Genomic DNA, 14,434 nt, shown 5'->3' on the forward strand with positions numbered 1-14,434 from the left:
TAACTGATTTTCAGCTTTTCTTCAACATTTGCATTTAAAGCTACAAATTGCTCTCGCCACTCAAGCACAGCTTGAACTGAATCCCACGTTTTGAATGTTATATTTTTATTATCCTTTAGTTAAAATGTTTTCTCATTTTTCTCTAATGCACAGATTATTTAGAAGTTTATTTTCTAAAAATGTGGGGATTTTTCCAGGTATCTTTTGCTATTGATTTTTAGCTGACTTTTACTGTGGTCATAGACCAGAAATTCTCCCAAAGAAATAAAAGCTAAGAACAGTTACCATTCATTTTATGAAGGCAACTTAACCTTAGTACCAAAACCTGACAAAGATATTATGTGGGGGGAGAAAAGGAAAGGAAAAGAGGATTTAAATCCTCTGAAATCTGTTGAGATTTGTTTTACGGATCAGCATACAGCCAGTTTTGGTAAATATACCACGTGCAATCAAAATTTCAAAACTGTATACTGGGGGCACCTGGGTGGCTCAGTCAGGTAAGCATCTGCCTTCGGCTCAGGTCATGATCACAGTGTCCTCAATGGAGCAGCTTGGGACTCCCTGCTCAGCAGGGAGCCTGCTTCTCCCTCTGACCCTGCCACTCCAGCGCCCTGCTTTGTGCTCTTTCTCTCAAATAAGTAAAATCTTAAAAAATAAAATAAAATACAGGGGCGCCTGGGTGGCTCAGTCATTAAGCGTCTGCCTTCAGCTCAGGTCATGATCCCAGGGTCCTGGGATCGAGCCCCACATCGGGCTCCCTGCTCTGCGGGAAGCCTGCTTCTCCCTCTCCCACTCCCCTGCTTGTGTTCCCTCTCTCGCTGTGTCTCTCTCTGTCAAATAAAATCTTTAAAAAATATAAAAATAAAAAATAAAATAAAATACAAATAAAACTGTATTCTGCAGTTGTGTGAAGCATTCCCTACATAATAATTAGGTCACATGTGCATTTGTTAATTGTATTGTTCAAATTTTTTATATCCCTGTGGTTGGTTTTTGTTCTCTGCTTCCTCTTCTAAAAGTTAGTAAGAGAAGTGAAAGTTGTGTTAAAATCTCCCATTGTTCCTTTTATTTCTGTCTATTTTTGCATTATAAAATTTGAGGATGTGTTATTAGGTACAATTTAGAATTGTTATATCTTCCAGATGGATTGACATTTTTATCCTTATGAAATGTACTACTTTATCTCTTGTAAAGTTTCTTGCCTTAAACATTTTCTGATATTAGTAAGACATACCAGATTTTTTTATTTAGTTAGAGATATGTTTTTCTTCCTTTTATTTTTATTCTTTCTGTATGTTTATATTTGGGTGTAGTGATATGTTTATTTTTAATCCAGTCTTTTCATGTTTTAATTAGAATACTTAATCTGTTTACATTTAATATACTTACTGATATATTTGGATATAAATCTACCATCTTCTTATTTTTTAGTTGTTACAATTGTTCTGTTTTCTTTTTCCCCTCTTTAACTTCTTTGGAATAAAGTATTTTTATTATTATTTCATTTCACTCTCTTATTAACTAGTTCATCATTGATTCTTTTATTATCTTTTTATTGGTTATCCTAGACCTAAAGATTACAACATGCATCCTTGACTTATTAAAATCCCATTCGTATTTTTTTCAATTCATGGGTAGTGTTAAGGACATTGGAATACTTTAACTCCTTTTTCCTACTTATATTTTATGTATTGTATATACATTAATTCTACAAATATTCTAAGTCTCTCAAGATATTATAATTTTACACAGTCAATATTAATTTAGATTTCCTTGTAGGTTTACTCTTTATTCCTTTCCGCATCTTCTTGCTTCCATTTGGAATTCTTTTCCTTCTACCTGAAAAACTAGTTTTTCCTTTAGTGTCTGTCAGTGAGCTGCAAATCATCTGTTTTTGTTTGGCTAGAAATGTCTTTTTTTCACTTTCATTTTTGAATGATACTTTCTCTGGGTATAGAACTTTAGGTTAGCAGTTATTTTCTTTTAGCCTTTTATTTTTATTTATTTATTTCTTCAATAGAAAACTATCGAGCATTGTTTGCCAGTATTTACAATAAAATAAGCCAGATACAGTTGGATAACATTCTGACTACTACAAAGTTATTGTTTTTCCTGGTTTCTGCTGAACCAGGAATTCAAATACTGAGAAGATTGAGCTTACATGTAGGGAATGACTTGGGATAAAGAAAAAACGTGCAGGTCAAGAATTTAGATTATAGGAGTTTGTTCACCCACCCATTTATTCCAGCTGGTCCTAAATTGCCAACATCTTTAACCCTCTGATTATGATTAGGTTTCCATGAATGAAGTCCTAGACATTCCATGAGTCATGATCTTTTAGTCAACATAGAACAGGGATTTCAACTTCTTGAAAAGGGAATGGTTCACTAGAAGGAACATTTAAATGTCCATTTAACTAAGTGTTACTTACCTAATTAAAACACACCAAGACTTGTCTAGTTTTCTCATTTGTGTGGGGAGGTTGTTGGTAGTGATAAAATTTTCCTTTCAGTATCTTGCAAATAAACTTGCATTTATATGACTGACTATAGATATGGATTCTGATATGGCTGCTTTTAAATTGTCCAATTTAAATTTTCAATTAATTACAAAATTTGAAAGGTTAAGACTTCAGGAAAAATTTCAATTTACTTTAAGTGATTTATTTCTTAGGTTGCTGAAAATGATGGCATCCCAGAAACATGGGCTTATCCATGGTTATGAAATGCTGTTTTTACTTTGGTGAATGTTTAAAGAAAAAAAAAGAAAACCATTTACACATGTATTTTTATGTACACACACACACACACACACATACACACACCAAAAAAAGCCTAAATAAACAAAAAACCCAGAATAGTCCTTAGGTATATAGGAGTTAAACACAAATCCTGATTGAGTAACAATTATGAAGATTTCCCCCAACATTTAGAAAAGATATTCTCTAATGTAGGGGAACAACATACCGTGGTTTCAAATATTCTTTTCTTTCTTTCTTTTTTTTAAAGATTTTATTTATTTATTTGTCAGAGAGAGAGAGAGCACAAGCAGGGGGAGTGGCAGGCAGGCAGAGGGAGAGGGAGAAGAAGACTCCCCGCTGAGCAGGGAGCCCGATGCAGGGCTCAATCCCAGGACTCTGGGATCACGGCCTGAGCAGAAGGCAGATGCTTAACCAACTGAGTCACCCAGGCGCCCCTCAAATATTCTTTCCTGATAAAGGAAGCAACTACAGAAAGCTTTTATTTGTTCAAAGTAACTGGTGCTATAGATGCAAAAAATCACCAACTCCCCTGATACTACTTCAAAACAAATATATCAAACTTGATTTTCATTAGAATGTTATTTCCTCATCCTAATAAATCAAAAAACCAAGACCCAGATTTTATATATATATAAATATCTATAAAATATATTATATATATATATATATATAAATATCTATATATATAAATATCTATAAAAAGCAATGGAAACAATTACTAAACTTCATCTTCTGGAGAAGAATGACAAGATAGTCTGTCTTCGTAAAAAACAATTACACTTTGAGGACACTACCTATGTGCCCCTTTTTCCAGCCCCAAGTCGGCCTCATCTGAGTCTTTTCCATTTCATGACAGACATGAATTCTCCACTGCCCTCTGTGGCACCAATTACTCATTCAGGATCAAGACCTCTTGGTTTATCCACAGCATCTCTTTTCTTCTTTGATTTGCTATCATCAGATTCACAGTCAGATAAAGATTGCCTTTTTGTACCATCTTTTTCTTTACCAGTTTTCTGAGCATTAGGAAATACTTCAATTCACTCTGGACGATCTAAATTTTCTTCAGGTTCCCAAGTACTGTCAGCACTAGTAAATCTCTTCCACTTCAGGAAATACTCCCTCTTCCCATTTACTACACATTGGTCCAGTACTTTTCCCACCACAAATTTTCAGGCTCTGCCTCTTCCACTTTTTTACTCTTTCCTTTCTGTTTCTTCCCCATTTTTTGCAATGTCATTTTACTGGAGGCCTTTTTTTTTTTTTTTTTTTAATTGCAGGCTTGAAGAGCTGTTATCCACTGCCCCGGGGCGGCTCTAGGTCCCACACACCTCAAACTCCAGCCACATCCCTTCTTTTAGCCTTTTAAAGATATCTTTTCATTATTGTTTGGCTTCCATTATTTTCACTGAAAATTTGACTGTCTTATTATTGTGCTTCTGAACAAAATGTGTCCTATTATTTTTTATACTAGCTATACTTACAGTTTTTGCCTTTAGTTGTTTTTCACCTGTTTTACATGACGGGTCTAGTTGTAACTTTCTTTGTATTTATCTGTGGCTCTATGTCTTTTGTCAGTTTTTATATCCTCAGATTATTTTCTCATCAAAATTGTTTATGCTGTATTATCTCTCTCCTTCTCTTCCAGGACTCTAATTACACAAATGTTTTATACTGGGTCCCATTTATCACTTAGTCTCGCTTTTCTGTATTTCTTAAAATTTTTATCTTGCTGTAATTGTAGTGAAGTCTACATATTTTCTTCTGGTCTATACTCAAGTTCATGAATCATCTCTTAAGTTGAGTTTAATCTGCCTTTAAATCCTTCCACTGAGTTCTTAATTTCAGTCCTAGAATTTTTATTAGACTATTTAAAAAATATATTCAACATATCTGTTTAAATTACAGCATTTTTTTTCTCTTGGTTTTCAGTCATTTGTTCCTATCTCTTGATATGCCCAGTTTTATTGTTGTTGTTTGTTTAATGCCAGACACTGTGCATGAAAAGTTGTGGTGATAATTTGAGAGTCTGGATGACTTCTTCCCCCAAAGAAGATTTACTTTGGTCAGGCAGGCAATTAGCCAGGAGAATATCTCTTTACTCTAATCTGAGATTGATTTGATTCAGATCTGAGTTTCAGTCTCTGTGAATGCTAGTCTATTTTCAGGCTAGCTTTTATTACCAGGGTGTAGTCCTTCAAGATTCCCAGCTGAAAGACTGTGCTGTTTACCAGGACCTCTCCTTTTGGAAAGCTTTGAATCCCAATTTTTGTCTCCTTACCCCTGTAAGATTGCCGGCAGTCCTGCTCAGCATCTCTGTACGTATTCAGAATAATCAAATGCCTCATGAAGGAAAGTAGCTGCATATGTTAAGCTGCTCACCTCTCTGTGTTTCCTTTTTCTCTAATACCTTAGACTCTGAGTATCTCTCTAATGCTTTCAAATAGATGTTTCTCACTGTTAAAAAAAATCTAGGTTTTTCTAGTTGTTCTCATAAGGAGGATTGATCTGATACAAGCTAGTCCATCATAACTAGAAGCAGAAGTCTTCCCCTAAGGAGTTTATAACTTGTACTGCTCCATTTTATCATCCTTAGTTCTTGCCCTTGAGGAACTTTGCTTTAAAACAGTCTTGGCCGCTGTAATGAAAAATTCCAGGATAATAACAACAACAACAACAAAACTGATGCCTTGGGGTGCCTGGGTGGCTCAGTCAGTTAAGCGTCTGCCTTCGGCTCAGGTTGTGATCTCAGGGTCCTGGGATCAAGCCCCGCATCAGGCTCCCTGCCCAGCAGAGAGTCTGCTTCTCCCTCTCTCTCTGACCCTCCTCCCCACTTGTGCACTCTCTCTCTCTCTGTCTCAAATAAATTTTTTAAAAAGTAAAAAAAAAAAACAACAAAACACTGATGCCTTGGGTATTGAATATTATTTTTCAGGCATAGTGTATAATATCGACGAAATAACAATTATTCAGTGTTTACTCTGGGCCAGGAAATGTCCTAGTATGTTCCATGCATTAATTCATTTAATGGGATAGAGTGAGAGTCCAGTGCTGTTCATATCCCTTAATCATAGAATTTGACCAAGGGTGGGTCATGGATTAAAGATGATATATAATTCAACAAACACAACACAACAATTCAACAAACATAGCCAAGGCCCAACTAAGAAAAAAGTTTAGATGCTATCTAGGCTATCAGATGACAGGGAATGCACAGAAAAAAAGGTAATCTACAAGCTTCAAACTACTCCCCCAGTAGTCTTTTTCCAGTAGGAATTACTAACAAAGCTAGTTTATAGCAAAAGACTGACAATGAGCAAGCTTTCTTTCCACTCCTGTGCTCTCTGGCAGAGGTGATGTCTAAAGTAAGTAGCGGGGAAGAAGTAACAGGAAGAGAAGAGAGAACAATCAAAATCTTACGTCAACTGTCCCTGGGTATCAAGAATCAGCTTTATTTGCATTCAACAGACACCAAATAATGGCAGATTTAGGCCACGGAACTGAGTTGGGTGACCCATATAAGAATGGAATGGGTGTGATATGGTATTAATGGCCCAAGACCCAGCCAAGGAGAAGTGAAGGGGATATTTCGGCTGTTGGCCCAGAAAAGCAGAAGTATACACCAAACACCAGGCACAGAGCACAGAACATGGCAATCCCACTCCAACTTCAGCTCTCAGCCAGACACTCTCCAGGGCCAGACACTCCTCACCCTTTTGTATCCTTGAGCCTTCTAATACACAATGTGGGTGGGTCTCCTTCTTTTTTTTTTTTTTTTTTAAAGATTTTATTTATTTGCGAGAGAGAGAATGAGAGAGAGCATGAGAGGGAGGAGGGTCAGAGGGAGAAGCAGACTCCCCGCCGAGCAGGGAGCCCGATGTGGGACTCGATCCCGGGACTCCAGGATCATGACCTGAGCCGAAGGCAGTCGCGTAACCAACTGAGCCACCCAGGCGCCCTCTCCTTCTTGCTATTGGATGGTATTCTGTCTAGCTTCCTCTGGACTCCAAAGAATTTTGTTTCCACCGGTGGAAGCAGTCTGTGGGAGAAGCAGAGACTGTCGAATAAGTCTGCCTTCGTTCAAGTCTTGGCTCTCACTGTCACTTGGGTGACTTTGGGCAAATTATTTAAACCTCTCTGAGCTGCGATACCGTCATTGTGAAATGGAGATGATGATAAAAATAATCAAGATGACATGAGATAATGCTAGTGAAGTGCTTTGCAAAAAAAAAAACCAAACCAAAAAACAAAAGCAAAATAAAGGTTGGCTACGGCCATTACTTAATTTAATTTAGGGTCCTGGAGTGTGTAGGAAGGTCTTAGACTATTGTCATTGGATTCCTCATTTGGGAGGCAGCCTCGGGAGTGTTGTGGGAGGGGAAGGAAGAGGTGAAAACAGGGGGTTCCATGGTTCTCTGGGTGAGCAGGAGTTTAATCCCACAGGGATGGTGCTCCTCAGGCTGGTATCCAGACCTTTTTGGAGAAACATTGCACAAATGTATGACTCTGGGAAGTCATTAGCCAGGTTTCCTGTTTTCACTTCTCCCTAGCAAGAAACAGGTTCTATTTCAAAGACATTCACAGGTCTCATCTTCCCTGTACCTCCCCACTCCAGAAACACTGAGGCTGGCACAGTCCTAGGTTGATCATGAATGGATGATGCCTCCCACCCATGTGGTCAGAAGTGCTCCTCCATGGAGCTCAGGGGCTCCCACTCACCAAAATGTCTCCTCAGTAAAGTGTTAAACATCAATTATTTAGCTCTTAACATGAATTAATGTGTCATTTTGCCCAAGTGTATTTGCATTTTATGCCTACTTTCGCTCGGGAATGAAAACCAAGCAACAGCAGTAAGAAGGGGAGCTCTAGAAGAGCCATTTTACAGTCAGAACCCCTCCCCCCATCCCCACTTCCGGTTCTCATTAGCTGTGTGCCTTTGGGTAACGTATTTTTCGTCTATTGTCCTTGACAGCCTCATTTAAGGGTCCCAGAGTTCCTTCCAGCTCTAAAAACCATATCTGTAAGACTGGTATTAGTTGGGGCGCCTGGGTGGCTCAGTTGGTTAAGCGACTGCCTTCAGCTCAGGTCATGATCCTGGAGTCCCGGGATCGAGTCCCGCATCGGGCTGCCTGCTCGGCAGGGAGTCTGCTTCTCCCTCTGACCCTCCCCCCATCTTGTGCTCTCTCTCATTCTCTCTCTCTCAAATAAATAAATAAAATCTTAAAAAAAAAAAAAAAAAAAAAGACTGGTATTAGTTGGAGGACCTGAAGCCAGCCCAGAAATCACCCACAGGCCTATACAGTCACCCCATAACCAACCTGACCCAGGAAGCTTTGAACACACCCAGCGTGCCCTCTCGCCTGCCCCTCCCCCAGCCCCATGGGAGTCTCCCCGACCCTCCCCCTCCCCTGAGGACAGGGCCTCACCTCCGCCAGGCTCTGCCCCCACTCCAGCCCCCACTCTAGCCTCACTGTGCAGCCCCCTCCTTCTCTCCCCTCCTAATCCCCATTTCCTGTCTAGCAGATTTACAACGCAGTTCAAAGAAGGAAGGATGATATAACAGCTTTCCTGCTCCCTCCCTCTCCCAACTGACTTAGTCTAGCTGGCTTGGGGCCAAGTGGTTTTGTTCTCCACAGCCTCCCATAAGTAAAAATACTCCAGGCCCCAGCCCTCCCGCCTGTGACATGGCGTCAGCTCCCGAACCCACTGGTCAGGCTTTCGCTCGTGGGCGGGAAGGAGGCAGCCCTGTGCAGCGCTGGAGTCTAATTAAGTGCTGAGGAAATAAACCATGGGCTTCAATTTTAGTTCTGAAAATAGCTATGGCCTAGGATTCCTCTCTCTCTGGCCTGAGCTGGGAGACTTGTCCCACCGCTTGTCTTCCTGTGCCTGGGCTTCAGGGTTTGTGAAGGCAACGAGGTGGTGGGGAGGAGAGGACGGAGGTCCGAGAAGCAGAGGCAGCCCACAGAGGCCCAGGGGTTCAGAAGTCAGTGGGACAGGCACACTTCAGGGACAGGGGGATTCCAGCCCAGGGGCTTAGGCTCTTCCATACCCTCCATCCCTACTGTGCATTCTAGCCCCTGCTTCTGGAACGTGCTCTCAGTTTGCAGGGCATCCAAGAGTTCTGGGTCCTGCTGAATGCACCCCCGGAGTCCCATGTGGCTAAGAATGCAAAGCTCTGGCCAATATTGAAGTAATTCTCTAGGCAGATCATAGAATACACATCACGGTTTTGTGTATAATCAATCCTCTTGGGCAACGAGGATGAGGAAAAACATCAACAAATGGATTTGTGGAAATAAAAGCTTTTGCCAGTCAACTGAATGTCTAACTGGGTCTGTTAGACTGGATCCTGAGCATCGTCCCGTCTGCCTCTGTGCCCGGAAGGAGAGAATCAGCCTGCTGAAGGACACAGGCTACCCGCATGAGTCCAGACGAAGAGGGGCACACCCCTGAACTAATGGCAAGTCCAGAGGGGTCATCAGCTCTGCGATGTGGGAACTCCTTGGTCGTTCACCCCATCCCAGCTCTTCTCACGCTATCTCATCATTAGCTGTCATCTCGCCATCAGACCACGGGCAGGGGCTCTAGATTCTTTCCTCCCTTCCACCATTACCCAGCACACAGTAGATGCCTGGCTCAAGGGCTTTTGTTCCTTTCCAGCCTCCCCCTTTGAGCAGTCAGGACTGAGCTTGCTCCTTATTGTCATGAGCCCTGTTACCTCAGCACCAAAGGGCCCGGGCCGGATGCCACGGTCAAGGACAAGGTGAAGGAGTTCAGTGAACAAGTTTAGCTCATCCGCCTGGCCGACCAGAGCGGACAGCAGAACCGCGGGGAGGTCTCTAACTCCAGGGGTGGCTGTGAAGCCAAACATCACGTGTGCCTAAAACTAAGCCAGTGCTCACTGCTTCTAGGCAACAGCTGGAACAAAAACGAAGGAGAATTCCAAAGGAAATCAAACTCAAAGGGCAGGAGTGAGGGCTCTTCCCTGCCACTCTTGTGACAGCTTTTCCATCGGGCAAAAATGCAGAGCCGCTGGTGCTCTGTGCGGAAGCCCCGTGGGCTCCTTCTGGGAGCTCTCTTCGGATTTCTTTGGTCTCTTCAGATTCATTCAGTCGCGCCCTCGTGTTCTGAGCAGGTGCTGCATATGAGCTGCATATGGCGGGTGCAGTGGGGGCGGCCCATTACGGTACCGTGGGACAGGGCTGCATGGAGGCGGGGCCCCGGGGCTGCGGGGGGACAGGCCAGAGGGCGCCTGTGGCCGCATGGGGGACGCCGAAGCCTTCCCCGCGGGGGCGGAGGGGACTCGGCCGTCTCCCGGCCCGCAGCCTTCCCACCCCTTGACCCGGCTCTTGTAAAGGGCCCCGTGCTGCGGGGGACAGGCAGTCAGGGGACAGCCTCGGCTCCCTGGTCTCCTGCTTTTCGCTCTCAGGAGGCTCCTCGGGGCCCCGTCGTTCCTCCACAGCCCCTTCTCTTGCTCCAGTCGGAGGCCCCAAGCCAGGCGACGCGGGGCCGTGCTAGGGCTGCTGGGAAGGCGGACGGAGCGCCCTCCTGCCCCCCCCCCCCGTGGGCAACTGTCTCAACCCCCAGCTGTGCTTGTGGAGGCGCGGGGCGCTGTGGCCAAACCACAGTCCCCATGTGGAAGATCCCGTTTCCTAACCACCTTGGCCCGACATCAATGGCAATATTGCCCCACAGGAGTGGCAAGCCATTTACTGCGGGAACCGCCGGGGCTCAAACACCAAGTTCAGACACGAAGAACTCCCCTCTGGAGGGTAAAACCGAGTTCAGAAAGAAGAAAAACAAAGCCTTCAGCCCAACTCTCCTGCGCGGAGACACCGTCCGCGCCCCAGCGCACAGCTGCCTCCCAGGCCTCCTTCCAGGGCCGGCCCCTCCTCAGAACCCCACGGTCCCCAGCTGTGCCAGCTTCCCGGCCTCCTCCTTAACCCGTCGGTTTCCTCCGTCGCCACCAGAGCGGAGCTGGGCCTCAGAAATCCTGTGCGGTGCTCGGGAGCACAGCACCCACCGCACGGTGCTGATGGTGTGCACGGTCTAGAGTTTCTCCTAATAAAGCAAATTAATAATAATCGCGGCCATTTATGGAGTACCTCGTACGACTTACCCGCTTGCGTTATTGGCTCTTCTGAGACCTCTCAGCTTTGAACACTAACTAGGAGGTAGGAATTGTTTCACTTGTCCTGTGAGAACATGGAGGCCATACAGCCCCAGCGAGCAAAGGCAGGATTTAAACAGCTTTGCTCTTTCTGCCCACCCTATCACTTACTTTGAGCAAGAGTTGGTTCTCAGGTGTGCAGATTAAAGAGATAACCACCACTTTAAAAAACTTTGAAACCAGAAAACACTAGATTGTGGGTTGGAAGAACCAGGGTTTCTCCCTAACCAACGGGGCTCATTGACTTTGGACAAGTACCAGCTTCCTTGAGCTCCCACAACCTTATCTTCAAAATGGTGCGAATAAAAATATCTTCCTTTCTTCCCTCTTGGGTTTGTTGGAAAATCAAATAGATCCAGTTGGGCAAAAGCATCAGAAACTGTAGAGAAGGATGCTGGATGACTCCGACTCTGCCATGGCACACAACATAGTCTAAGACAAGAGAGCCCCCCCCCCCCCGCAGGGTGATCTCAGAGTGAGTTTGGGGGCCTGACATGCCAAGAGCCTTTCATTTCATTTGTCGGAAACAGGCTCTGAGGCACTCTGTAAGACCCTGTTATTTTTATGATTTTGGGAGACTAGAAGGTATATCATAATGACAAACTGAAGTCCTCCATGACAGAACCTGGCCCATTAAACAGGTGACCCACTGGCAGGAACCATGTGGAAGCCATTGTTTTCAACCCACCTACTGCTGCCCTCTCTTATCACTGGCACTATATGAGATTTTGACTCTCCCATGGAAAAGAATCAGTTAATTAAATCTGGATCATTGAGTTTATCACCAAAGCCCAGAAACAACCCCAATGTCCTTCAGCTGGGGAAATAGAGAAACAATCATGGTATGTTCACACAACAGAATATTACTCAGCAACAAAAGGAATGAAAGACTGTTACATGCAACAAATGCTTTATGCAAAGTGAAAAGAGTCAGACTCAAAAGGCTTTGTACTGTATGATTCCATTTATATGACATTCTGGAAGAGGCAAAACTATAGGACTAGGAACAGATCAGTGGTTACCAGAGGTAAATTTCGGGAAGGATTTGACTAGAAGGGAGTGACACAAAGGAGTTTTTGGGGGGTGATGAACCTGTTCTGTATTTTGATTGTGGTGGTGTTTACATGACTCTATGCATTTGTTAAAACTCATAGAACCGTATACCAAAAGGAGTGAATTTTACAGTAAGTAAATTAAAACAGATTTTTAAAAGTTAAAAAATAAACTACTCAGAATTTTTACAAATGGGTCACTGCGAAAGTAGAGCAATTTGGTAGGGAGTCCCATAGTGTAGTATGATGTTGTATTAGGTGCCAAGTATAATGTAGTAGTCTGGGAATTTGGCCACTAGTTCTCTGGCTTGCGTTGGCAACAGTCACCTGGGTAAGGTGTTAAGAGGGCCCCATCCCCAGGTGACCTGATTCCCTGGTAAACCCCGGAGTCTACATTTTAAACAAGCTTCCCAGGTTGTTTGGGTTCAGGTGGCTAATGGCCCACATTTTGAGACCCACTATTCAGCCTTTTTTCATTACTTGGGAATGAAATTCTTTCGTGAACAGGTCCTTGTATGCCTTGGAGTTTCTACTAGTAAAATGAGGACAATTAGCGTGTCTCCTGCTTTATAGCGACTTGGGCTCGAACTCATGACCCCAAGATCAAGAGTTACATGCTGTTCTGACTAAGCCAGCTAAGTGCCCCCCCTTTTTTTTATTTCATCTTTTACTGAACAGATCTATGTTACACCATTTCTGAAATGTAAAGCTAAAATAGGGCTTTAAGGGGGTGCCTGGCTGGCTCTGTCTAAGCCCCACGTTGGGTATAGAGATTACTTAAAAATAAAATATTTAAAAAAAAATAAAATAACATAAGACTTTAAGAATGTCTAATAGAGGGGCACCTGGGTGACTCAGTAGGTTAAGAGTCTGCCTTTGCCTCAGGTTGTGATCCCAGGGTTCTAGGATCAAGCCCTGTGTTGGGCTCCCTGCTCAGCAGGGGCATCTGCTTCTCTCTCGCTCCCTCTGCCCCTCCCCCTGCTCTTGCTCTCTCTCTCTCTCTCTCTCTCAAGTAAATAAATAAAATCTAAAAAAAAAAATGTCAAATAGTAAAAGGGGGTGAGGTCCTATTCACACATTTAGTGAGTAGGCAACTAAGAAAATTTGGGATGGGAGAACATTCAGGTGTATATTGGGGGTGCTCCAAAGCACTACCTCATTCCAGGGGCAGTGGGCTTGGCAGCCTTCATGATCTGTTCTTCTGGGGCCTGCACCCTGAACATCTTTTCTAGTAACCTGACATCTTGGAATTTACCCAACCTCTTGGGAAGTGGTAGCTTTGACCTTAAGGGGATATTGTTAAGAGGAAATTTTGTCTCTCTGAAATGCTTTGAGTTTTCTCACAGCAAGAAACCCAAAACCAGAACCATGCCTTCTGGGATGACCATAATTCCGAGCTCTAGAACCATTCAAACAGAAGACAGGGTAAGAACCTGGCTTCAAATCTCAATTCCATTGTTTATTGTCTATGTGATTCTGGCCAAGTAATTTCTTAGAACCTCAAATTCTTACCTTCAAATATTTCAGGTGTAAAATGGGGCCAATGACTGTACTGACTTTGCAGGGATACTATGCAATTTGAAAGATACATACTGAGGTATTAAAGGTGTTATGATGGCTGAACTGTCAAAAGATTTGGCAAAAACAAAACCACAGGGGCGCCTGGGTGGCTTAGTCGGTTAAGCATTTGCCTTCGGCTCAGGTCATGATCCCAGGGTCCTGGGATCCAGCTCCGCCTCACTGGGCTCCCTGCTCAGCAGGGAGCCTGCTTCTCCCTCTCCTCTACTCCTCCCCCATGCTCGTGCTCTCTCTCTCTCATCTCTCTCTCTAATAAATAAATAAAATCTTAAAAAAAAACAAAACCATATATACCTGTATTATATATACATGCATATATAAATATAAAACAAACATGGCAAATGTTAAGAATTGTTGAATCTAGCGTAATCATTCTTTCAACTTTTCTGTATGTTTGAAGATTTTCATTATAAAATCAGAAAAAAAAAAATGATGCATGTAAGCCTGATGTACATGAGTCTTGCTCAATAGCCATCCTGAGCACCAGAGAGTGAATGAATAAGAAACAAGTAGCCTAAGTGGGGGTGGGGGGGGGGCGGGGAGTGTCAGCAAAACCACAGGGACAGCCCGGAACTGTGCAACCGGTCCCCTTTCCTTGTGGCTCCCCTCAGTCAAGGCTCCCACCCTCACTCATGGCTGGGGCTCACGGGTCTTCCAGATCCAGTGGCATGAATCCAATGTGCCTGAAGAGGACATATTCCTTTCCTGTTGCTGCTGCAACAAATCACCACAAACTTAGTGGCTTAAAACAGCACAAATGTATCATGATTCTAGAGGTCGGAGGTCCAGAATGGGTCTCATGGGCTAAAATCAAGCAGGGCTGTGTTCCTTCTGGAGGTTCTAGGTGAGAATCTGTTTTCTTGTCTTCTCCAG

At 43.4% G+C, this 14,434-nt stretch overlaps 1 pseudogene; it reads right to left on the minus strand.

Annotated features, from left to right (window-relative positions):
* Window positions 1-3,479: 3,479 nt before the first annotated feature.
* Window positions 3,480-9,632, minus strand: LOC118524874 (chromobox protein homolog 3 pseudogene; annotated as a pseudogene).
* Between the last annotated feature and the right edge of the window lie 4,802 nt (window positions 9,633-14,434).

Source organism: Halichoerus grypus, chromosome 9, assembly GCF_964656455.1.
Source record: "Halichoerus grypus chromosome 9, mHalGry1.hap1.1, whole genome shotgun sequence".
Taxonomy (NCBI): domain Eukaryota; kingdom Metazoa; phylum Chordata; class Mammalia; order Carnivora; family Phocidae; genus Halichoerus; species Halichoerus grypus.